Genomic DNA, 11044 nt, shown 5'->3' with positions numbered 1-11044 from the left:
ACCTATTGATTAATTTTGATTAACCATTTTATGGGGGAAGGGATAATGAAAAAAAAAAATGCAATTTTTTTGCATATAAAATTTTTTCCCATGCGAGGTTAAAATGACATAATAAATATATTCTTTTTTTTTGTAAAAACACAAGAAGGAAGCATATAATACAGCATGTGATAAAAGTCATAAATATATCATGTATGTAACCCAAAAAAGAGAGAAAAGAACAATAGACGAGAGAGAAAAAAAATGGGAAAGAGGAGGAGCCAAGACACCCAAATGATTAAACAAACCTTACCCATTCCCCTCAGGCCCTAAGGGTTCTATCCCATGGGCCAATGTAATATCGAGAGGTGTAATAGGAAAAAGGTTGGAGTATTTATTGGAAATCCTCTCAGAATGATCTCAATGTGGTGTCCCACCACGGGTGTTTTGTGTTTCACACCTGTCGCAAATGCTTCTTCTCTAGGTTAAGTGGTGATGAAGGTAGCATTCTTTAGTTTCACCACTAGATGTCAGTGTTTTATATAAACCCTTATCTGTTGCACATCTAAAGTAAGTAAAGGGTTAGTGTTTCTTACGTATTATGCACTTTTATTGTCCAATGGAGATACTCTTCTTTTCTGATCTATCATTTCTCCTCTTTTCTTTGCACACATTCCTTTCCACCACTCACAGGGTCTCTTACACACCCCTGTAGTAAGTAGCCACTTGGTGGGAGGAAGTGTAGCGTCAGTCTTAGTTTCTCGTCGGAGGAGGAGGACACACCGAGCAGACGTCCCTGCTGTAGCCAAGCCAGGGCCTGGCTCTGCCAGGACCCCTGCCTGGGACAAGTGCAGAGTGTGTTTAGTGTTCAGTTGAGTGTGATAGTGAGTCTAAGACACACGTGTATGAAGCAACCAGAGACACTTAGTTTCTCCAGTCTATCCATTATTCCCACTATGCAGTGCTAGACACTTCAAGAGGGAGAAAAGTCTGGGATAAACCCAGCCCACACCGAGAACCACTTTACAACATGCAAGGCAGTATCCTGATGTACAGAGGAACTAGCCTGGATAGAACAAAGATACCAAAAGGTCTACATATTCTATCTCGCAGTGCAAGTAAACCCAGGAAGGCTTAAACACTTAGCTTGTATGACCCTAGTAGGACGAGTACCTTGACACTGTAGGGCAGAAGGTGGTCAGACACTAGTCTCAAGTATCCCTCAAATGTTCCAGCAGAGCATAGTACTACTTTGGGTTGGGACTTCCTTGACAAACTCCTCTACGCTGCTCTACTCCACTCTAAACTCTCCAAGCACCGCTACAACTACCTCTACTATATTCAACACTTCTAAGTTTCTCTGTAGCACAAACCAAGCTGAGCACTCACGTCTGTACAAAGATTAATTTGCTGTTTGCTGCCAAAGTGTTTTGTATTATCCAGGGACTGCACAGTAAAGCTGTTCTATTTTTATTACCGCGACTCAGTCATCTTTTACTTTGCACCAGCACCTATACACCTTTGCCACACACCTTGGGTTATTTTTCCCCTTTCTGTGGGTGGTGGTACTGATAGTCCGGGTTGGTTAATTGCCACTCAGGACTACTGTGACAAGAGCCCAAGGGACCCACTACAACCCGGCAGGTCACCGACCATTTCAGGGGGATTCAGCCAGCCACTCTATAAAACAGGTACTATCACCATACCTGTGTGCTGGACTAGCACTGGCATCACGACATTACCACCTTTGGCTGAGCTGTATCATACCACAGATACAGTAGCGAAAATAGGCGGGGGCAAAGGGGGCGGTCGCCCCCGGGCCCACTCAGGCAGGGGCCCACTGAGGTCTCAGACAGTTAACGCTGTATGCAAAAGCTATTGCTTTTGCAGACAGCCTTAACACATGTCTGTAGTGGCCCCCAAGAGGGCAACTGCACCTGGGAATAGCGGGCCCCTGCTCCTGAGGGGCCCGCTCAGCTGTCAGATGCCGAGCCCGGCCAGGGCTGGATCTTCTTCCTGCTTCTTCCTCCTACACGCTGCTGCTGCTGGCCCCTCCCCCTCCTCTCCCTCACTGGCTGCAAAACGTATGAGGAGGGAGGACGGCAGCTGGAGTGATCCTCACCGTCTATGGCTGCCAGGGGGGACTGTGAAGACGTCCAGCAGCAGCTCTGGAAGTTGTCAGGTACAGAATGAGGACTGAGTGAGGACTGTGAGAGGAGTGATGACTGTGTGAGGACTGAGAGGACTGTGAGAGGGGAGTGAGGACTGTGTGAGGGGAGTGAGGACTGTGAGAGGGGAGTGAGGACTGTGAGAGGGGAGTGAGGACTGTGAGAGGGGAGTGAGGACTGTGAGAGGAGTGAGGACTGTGAGAGGACTGTGAGAGGAGTGAGGACTGTGTGAGGAGTGAGGACTGTGAGGGGAGTGAGGACTGAGGGGAGTGAGGACTGTGAGAGGGGTGAGGACTGTGAGAGGGGTGAGGACTGTGAGTGGGGTGAGGGGAGTGGGGACTGTGAGAGGGGTGAGGACTGTGAGAGGGGTGAGGACTGTGAGAGGAGTGAGGGGAGTGAGAGGGGTGAGGACAGTGAGGGGACTGAGGGGAGTGAGGACTGTGAGAGGGGTGAGGACTGTGAGAGGGGTGAGGACTGTGAGAGGGGTGAGGACTGTGAGAGGGGTGAGGACTGTGAGAGGGGTGAGGACTGTGAGAGGGGTGAGGACTGTGAGGGGAGAGAGGAGTGAGGACTGTGAGAGGAGGGGAGTGAGGAGTGAGAGGGGTGAGGACAGTGAGGGGAGTGAGGAGTGAGAGGGGTGAGGACAGTGAGGGGAGTAAGGACTGTGAGGGGAGTGAGGAGTGAGAGGGGTGAGGACAGTGAGGGGAGTGAGGACTGTGAGAGGAGTGAGGAGTGAGAGGGGTGAGGACAGTGAGGGGAGTGAGGACTGTGAGAGGAGTGAGGACTGTGAGAGGGGTGAGGACTGTGAGAGGGGTGAGGACTGTGAGAGGAGTGAGGACTGTGAGAGGAGTGAGGACTGTGAGAGGAGTGAGGGGAGTGAGGAGTGAGAGGGGTGAGGACAGTGAGGGGAGTGAGGACTGTGAGAGGAGTGAGGACTGTGAGAGGGGTGAGGACTGTGAGAGGAGTGAGGGGAGTGAGAGGGGTGAGGACTGTGAGAGGGGTGAGGACTGTGAGAGGGGTGAGGAGTGAGGGCAGTGAGGGGAGTGAGGACTGTGAGGAGTGAGAGGGGTGAGGACTGTGAGAGGGGTGAGGACTGTGAGAGGGGTGAGGACTGTGAGAGGAGTGAGGAGTGAGGGGAGTGACAACACACACACACACAACCACCCACACCACTGACCAGACACAGCCGCCAGATATATATATCCATATATATATAGAGGAATGGTCTGTATAGAGTGGTGGTCATCTATGAAGAGGTGGTCTATATAGATAGATAAAAGATAGATAGATAGATAGATAGATAGATAGATAGATAGGAGATAGATAGGAGATAGATAGATAGATAGATAGATAGATAGATAGATAGATGAAAAATAGATAGATAGATAATAGATAGATAGATAGGAGATAGATAGATAGATAGATAGGAGATAGATAGATAGATAGATAAAAGATGGATAGATAGATAGATAGGAGATAGATAGATAGGAGATAGATAGATAGATAGATAGGAGATAGATAGATAGATAGGAGATAGATAGATAGATAGATAAAAGATAGATAGATAGATAATAGATAGATAGATAATAGATAGATAGGAGATGGATATCTAGCAGCTCATCACATATCTTGGATTGTACATACCAGCTCACCCCTTTTAATGTCTAAAAGCCTATTACCTATACCACTATTATTTTTAGGCAAAGATAATCTGGTTAAAAGGGTTCTCCAGAATTAAAAAAAAAAACCATAATTGTTTTGTTCCAAAAACAGCGCCACCCCTGCTCTTAGGTTGTGTGTGGTATCACAACTTGGCTCTATTCACTTTAGTCGAATACCACACACAAACTGAGGACAAGAGTGGTGCTGTCTGTGGAAGAAGGCAGCTATATTTTTCTAATGTTAAGCCCTTTTACTTTTTTTGTGGTTCTATATTCCAGATGTAGAAACCTCTTACACGGCTCTGTATCCTTATTCACTATAAGAAATGTAAAAGAATATTCCCTATATTATTATTATTATTATTATATTATTATTCAGAAATCCTTGTCACCTGCTGAGGTTCCCTATGGGTAACAATGGTTGGGGGCCCACTCAGACTCACTCGCCCCCCCTAGGCTGAACCCCTAGCTACGCCCCTGCACAGATAACATCTTACTCCCAGTGGTCACCACATCAACACTGGACAGGACCAGAAAACATGAAGCAATGTCCCAACTTTACCACCACACCGCCAGCAGGAAGAAGAAACATCTGGATAGATTTTTGGTAATTTGGACGGATAATAAACATATTCTCTTGGTCACTACAGTTACAGTGACACCATATTTATATATTTTTAGGTTTTACTAGTTCGGCTCAATAGAAACAATCTTTCTAAAAGAAAATTGTTGCCACATTCCAATATCCATAGTTTTCTTATTTTTCTCTTTATAGGCTCGTTTTTTTTTTTTTTGCAAAAAGATATATTTCTTATTGACAATGTATATATATATATATATATATATATATATATATATATATATCTTTTTGATCACTTTTTTTTCTTTTTGGAGGCGGATTGACAAAATACAGCAATTCTGGACAGGTTTTTTTTTTTTTTTTTTAACGGCATTCACCAGGCTGTATAAACTGTGTTATAATTTTATAACTTGGATTGTTCTGTATGTAGCGATACTAAATATGTTTTTTTAAAGGGGTTGTCCGGCGATAAAAAATTATTCACAGAATAACACACATTACAAAGTTATACAACTTTGTAATGTATGTTATGTCTGTGAATGGCCCCCTTCCCCGTGTTTCCCCCCACCCACGCTAGACCCGGAAGTGTGGTGCATTATACTCACCGCATATCGTGTCGTCCACGGTCTCCGATCCTCAGCAGTGACGTCTTCTTCGGGAGACCGGCGGATCTTCCCGAGTGCCGGCCACCCTCTGCAGCGTCATCCGAAGCTCAGCCGCGATTGGCTGAGCATAACTGTGCTCAGCCAATCGCGGCTGAGCGGCTGATGACGCGGCCACGTCATCAGCTGCTCAGCCGCGATTGGCTGAGCACAGTTATGCTCAGCCAATCGCGGCTGAGCTGCGGATGACGCTGCAGAGGGCGGCCGGCACTCGGGAAGATCCGCTGGCCTCCCGAAGAAGACGTCACTGCTGACGATTGGAGACCGTGGTCGGCACGTGACAGGTAATGTATAGCGCACCACACTTCCGGGTACACGGGTGGGGGTGGTGGGACACGGGGAAGGGGGCCATTCACAGACATAACATACATTACAAAGTTGTATAACTTTGTAATGTGTGTTATTCTGTGAATAATTTTTTATCGCCGGACAACCCCTTTAATGTTTAAGGTAACAATTCATTTTGAATGGGGAATATGTGTATTTTATTATTTTATTATTTGGTGGTAGGGTGGCAGGATTTTTTTTCTATTATATTTTATTTAATACTTTCAGTTTTTTACTTTACACTAATTCTACTACACAGTCACAGGTGACACCGGTATTTAGATAACACACACAGAAGTACAGTGATAGGTGAAACCAGTATATAGATAACACTAACAGATGTACAAGGGTAGGTGACACCAGTATATAGATAACACAGACAGGAGTACAGTGACAGGTGACACCAGTATATAGATAACACAGACTGGAGTACAGTGACACCAGTATATAGATAACAGACAGGAGTACAGTGACACCAGTATATAGATAAAACAGACAGGAGTACAGTGACACCAGTATATAGATAAAACAGACAGGAGTACAGTGACAGGTGACACCAGTATATAGATAACATAAACAGGAGTACAGTGACAGGTGACACCAGTATATAGATAAAACAGACAGGAGTACAGTGACACCAGTATATACATAACACAGACAGGAGGACAGTGACAGGTAACACCAGTATATAGATAACAAAGATGGCAGGACAGTGACAGGTGACACCAGTATATAGATAACAAAGATGGCAGGACAGTGACAGGTGACACCAGTATATAGATAACAAAGATGGGAGGACAGTGACAGGTGACACCAGTATATACATAACACAGACAGAAGGACAGCGACAGGTCACACCAGTATATAGATAACAGATACACACAATAGCTGCTGACAACACAGTGCCCCCCCCCCAAAAAAAAAAAAAAAAAAAAAGATTTTTATAGGTCACTGAGCATGCCTAGAAGCCTTTTTTTTCTAATTCATGTTATTGGGACAGGTCCTGTCTATCGTGCCTATAGTCCATGGGACTTGCTGTAAAGCATATCTCGAAATGCTGTTAAAATAGCTCATGCAAGATGGATGCCCCCATAATAATGTAGAAAACAAATAATTAAAGGGGTACTCCGGGCTGGGGGCTTTGTTTGTCTATGGCCAGGGAGAAGGTGGATGAGGGCAACGACGTCCCCTTACCTCACCGGTTCCAGCGGCGTGTCCCGGATCGCGTCGCTTCCTGTCCACATTGCCCGGCCGCTTTCTGGCCTCTGATGCGTGCTTGAGACGTGACGTTTCAAGTCCGCTCAGCCAGTCAGTGGCAGAGGCGGGATCCTGCTGCTGCCACTGACTGGCTGAGCGGACTTGAAATGTCACGTCTCAATGGCTCTTCTATTCCTCAGGTGAGACATATGTCTATTCTAATGGAACATGTTATATAGACATCAGGGAGGCTCAGAATCACAACTGATAACTGTTCCTGACACCACAGCTTGTGCAGCCCTGTAGTTCCCAATACTACCACTAGGGGCAGCAGAGGGGCCATCACCCTTTACTGCTGACGCTCAATTTTTTTTTTTTGTTTTAAGTTTAATTTTCCTTAATTTATATCAATGTATTAATGTATTGTTAAAAAAATAAAATGTCTATATCAGTTTCCTATTGACTATTAAAAGCATAGCGTTGTTATGCGGTGTAGGTGTTACACTGCTGGACAGAATAGCACAGGTAACGCTATAGTACACAACACACAAAAAGGGAACAAAATGTAAAGCAGTAAAAAACACCCAGGAATATTCCATCTCCATTACACCATAGAAGTCAATGGGGAGCTGGAGCCCGGCTCTCACCAGACACTAGTATGAGGCTATGTTCACACAACGTAAGTTCAGTATTAATCACGGTCGTTGTTGCCATTTGAACAACTGCTGTGATAAATACTGAACTTACGTTGTGCTGCAGCTAGAGGGAATCCCCACCGGAGTGTATACACATAGTGTGTGTATATATATATATACATTTACACACATGCACATAGTATACATTCCAGCCAGGATCGCTAGCGGCTCCGCAAAAAACTGACAATTCATTGCGGCCGCACGCTCCATTGTGTGCAGCGGGGAGTCCAGATGCGGGTGCAGAGGGTGCGCCCACATCCAAAATCAGCATGAGTGGAGATCACCTGCAGTACCGGCCGGGATGCTCTTCTCTGACACTGGCCGTTCTGTGACGCCACTGGGTCACAGAATGGCCGGTGTCTTATGTCATGTGAACATGGCCTGAGGGTGTAACTTCTGCACACATGGACGGACGTATAAAACTAGTAGACGGATTTTAGGATAGTAAAAAAAGTAACGCAAAGGTATAGGGGCAGTGGGAGACATAGGGCACTGGGGGACATGGGGGCAGTGTGTGACAATGGGAGACATGGGGGCAGTGGGGGCATTGAGAGATATAAGGGCAATGGGGGACATGGGGGCAGTGTGTGGCAGTGGGGGACATGGGGGCAGTGTGTGGCAGTGGGGGACATGGGGGCAGTGTGGGACATGGGGGCAGTGTGTGGCAGTGGGATACATGGGGGCAGTGTGGGACATGGGGGCAGTGTGTGGCAGTGGGATACATGGGGGCAGTGTGGGACATGGGGGCAGTGTGTGGCAGTGGGATACATGGGGGCAGTGTGTGGCAGTGGGATACATGGGGCAGTGTGGGACATAGGGGCAGTGTGTGGCAGTGGGATACATGGGGCAGTGTGGGACATAGGGGCAGTGTGTGGCAGTGGGATACATGGGGGCAGTGTGTGGCAGTGGGATACATGGGGGCAGTGTGTGGCAGTGGGGGACATGGGGGCAGTGTGTGGCAGTGGGATACATGGGGGCAGTGTGTGGCAGTGCGGGACATAGGGGCAGTGTGTGGCAGTGGGATACATGGGGGCAGTGTGTGGCAGTGGGATACATGGGGGCAGTGTGTGGCAGTGGGATACATGGGGGCAGTGTGTGGCAGTGGGATACATGGGGCAGTGGGGGGCATGGGGAAAGTGGGGGGAATAGGGGCAGTGTGTGGCAGTGGGGGACATGGGGGCAGTGTGTGGCAGTGCGGGACATAGGGGCAGTGTGTGGCAGTGGGATACATGGGGGCAGTGTGTGGCAGTGGGATACATGGGGGCAGTGTGTGGCAGTGGGATACATGGGGGCAGTGTGTGGCAGTGGGATACATGGGGGCAGTGTGTGGCAGTGGGATACATGGGGCAGTGGGGGGCATGGGGAAAGTGGGGGGAATAGGGGCAGTGTGTGGCAGTGGGGGGCATGGGGGCAGTGTGATACATGGAGGCAGTGTGTAGCAGTGGGGGACATGGGGGCAGTGTGTGGCAGTGGGATACATGGGGGCAGTGGGGGACATGGGGGCAGTGGTATACATGGGGGCAGTGTGTGGCAGTGGGGGACATAGGGGCAGTGTGTGGCAGTGGGATACATGGGGGCAGTGTGTGGCAGTGGGATACATGGGGCAGTGGGGGGAGTAGGGGCAGTGTGTGGCAGTGGGGGGCATGGGGGCAGTGTGATACATGGAGGCAGTGTGTAGCAGTGGGGGACATGGGGGCAGTGTGTGGCAGTGGGATACATGGGGGCAGTGTGATACATGGAGGCAGTGTGTAGCAGTGGGGGACATGGGGGCAGTGTGGGACATGGGGGCAGTGGGGGACATGGGGGCAGTGTGGGACATGGGGGCAGTGGGGGACATGGGGGCAGTGGGGGACATGGGGGCAGTGTGTGGCAGTGGGATACATGGGGGCAGTGTGTGGCAGTGTGGGACATAGGGGCAGTGTGTGGCAGTGTGGGACATAGTGGCAGTGGGATACATGGGGGCAGTGTGTGGCAGTGGGATACATGGGGCAGTGGGGGGCATGGGGGCAGTGGGGGGTATAGGGGCAGTGTGTGGCATGGGGGCAGTGTGATACATGGAGGCAGTGTGTAGCAGTGGGGGACATGGGGGCAGTGTGTGGCAGTGGGATACATGGGGGCAGTGGGGGACATGGGGGCAGTGTGTGGCAGTGGGATACATGGGGGCAGTGTGTGGCAGTGGGATACATGGGGGCAGTGTGTGGCAGTGGGATACATGGGGGCAGTGTGTGGCAGTGGGATACATGGGGCAGTGTGGGACATGGGGGCAGTGTGTGGCAGTGGGATACATGGGGGCAGTGTGTGGCAGTGGGATACATGGGGGCAGTGTGTAGCAGTGGGATACATGGGGGCAGTGTGTGGCAGTGGGATACATGGAGGCAGTGTGTGGCAGTGGGATACATGGGGGCAGTGTGTGGCAGTGGGATACATGGGGCAGTGTGGGACATGGGGGCAGTGTGTGGCAGTGGGATACATGGGGGCAGTGTGTGGCAGTGGGATACATGGGGGCAGTGTGTAGCAGTGGGATACATGGGGCAGTGTGGGACATGGGGGCAGTGTGTGGCAGTGGGATACATGGGGGCAGTGTGTGGCAGTGGGATACATGGGGGCAGTGTGTAGCAGTGGGATACATGGGGCAGTGTGGGACATGGGGGCAGTGTGTGGCAGTGGGATACATGGGGGCAGTGTGTGGCAGTGGGATACATGGGGGCAGTGTGTAGCAGTGGGGGACATGGGGGCAGTGTGTGGCAGTGGGATACATGGGGGCAGTGTGTGGCAGTGGGGGACATGGGGGCAGTGTGTAGCAGTGGGATACATGGGGGCAGTGTGTGGCAGTGGGATACATGGAGGCAGTGTGTAGCAGTGGGGGACATGGGGGCAGTGGGATACATGGGGGCAGTGTGTTGGAGTATCAGCACCTCCCTCCCCCGGCTGTACGTGTTCCCTTCGGTCAGAGGCAGCAGAACTCCCATGAGGTAAGTGCTGACTGGTCAGTGTGCTCCTGTGTAAGGGGCAGCTCCTCATACGGCTGGCCCTACACCCACAGCAGCACCATCTCACCAGCACCTGCTATTCCCTCCACCTACAAACACTGTAGACCCACATCAAACGCTGAAGACCCTCTATGTTACACCTGTTCGGATATCACATTTACCATCATTACGATATTCCAATAACTTTCTATATTATGGTGGGGATGTGGTTAAAATAAAAATAAGTGATACTCACCCACCCTGCTCCCCCACACCCTCCCAGTCCCCCCTCTATACTACTTGCTTCTGCTTTTAAGACAAGGTATGAGAGCAGGACCTGCCGGGATGACCTGGTGTCCTGGAAGCGATGACTGATGAGCCTCTGGGACAGGGACCGTATACTGTGGCATACAGCAGCAGGACACATGGTACTTCTGGCCACCTCATGCAAGTATGCTCCATTTTTTTTTTAAATTAACTGGTGTCAGAAAGTTATATAGATTTGTAATTTACTTTTATTTTATCTCCAGTCTTTCCATATTTATCAGCTGCTGTATGTCCTGCAGGAAGTTATGTATTCTCTCCAGTCTGACACAGCGCTCTCTGCTGCCACCTCTGTCCATTTTAGAAACTGTCCAGAGCAGCAGCAAATCCCCATAGAAAACCTCTGCTGCTCTGGACAGTTCCTGACATGGACAGAGGTGGCAGCAGAGAGCACTGTGTCAGACTGGAAAGAATACACCACTTCTTACAGGACATACAGCAGCTGATAAGTACTGGAATACATAAGACATTTTAAATAGAAG

The sequence above is a fragment of the Dendropsophus ebraccatus genome, chromosome 4 (assembly GCF_027789765.1).
Source record: "Dendropsophus ebraccatus isolate aDenEbr1 chromosome 4, aDenEbr1.pat, whole genome shotgun sequence".
NCBI lineage: Eukaryota > Metazoa > Chordata > Amphibia > Anura > Hylidae > Dendropsophus > Dendropsophus ebraccatus.
Note: the sequence above shows the minus strand (reverse complement) of the source record.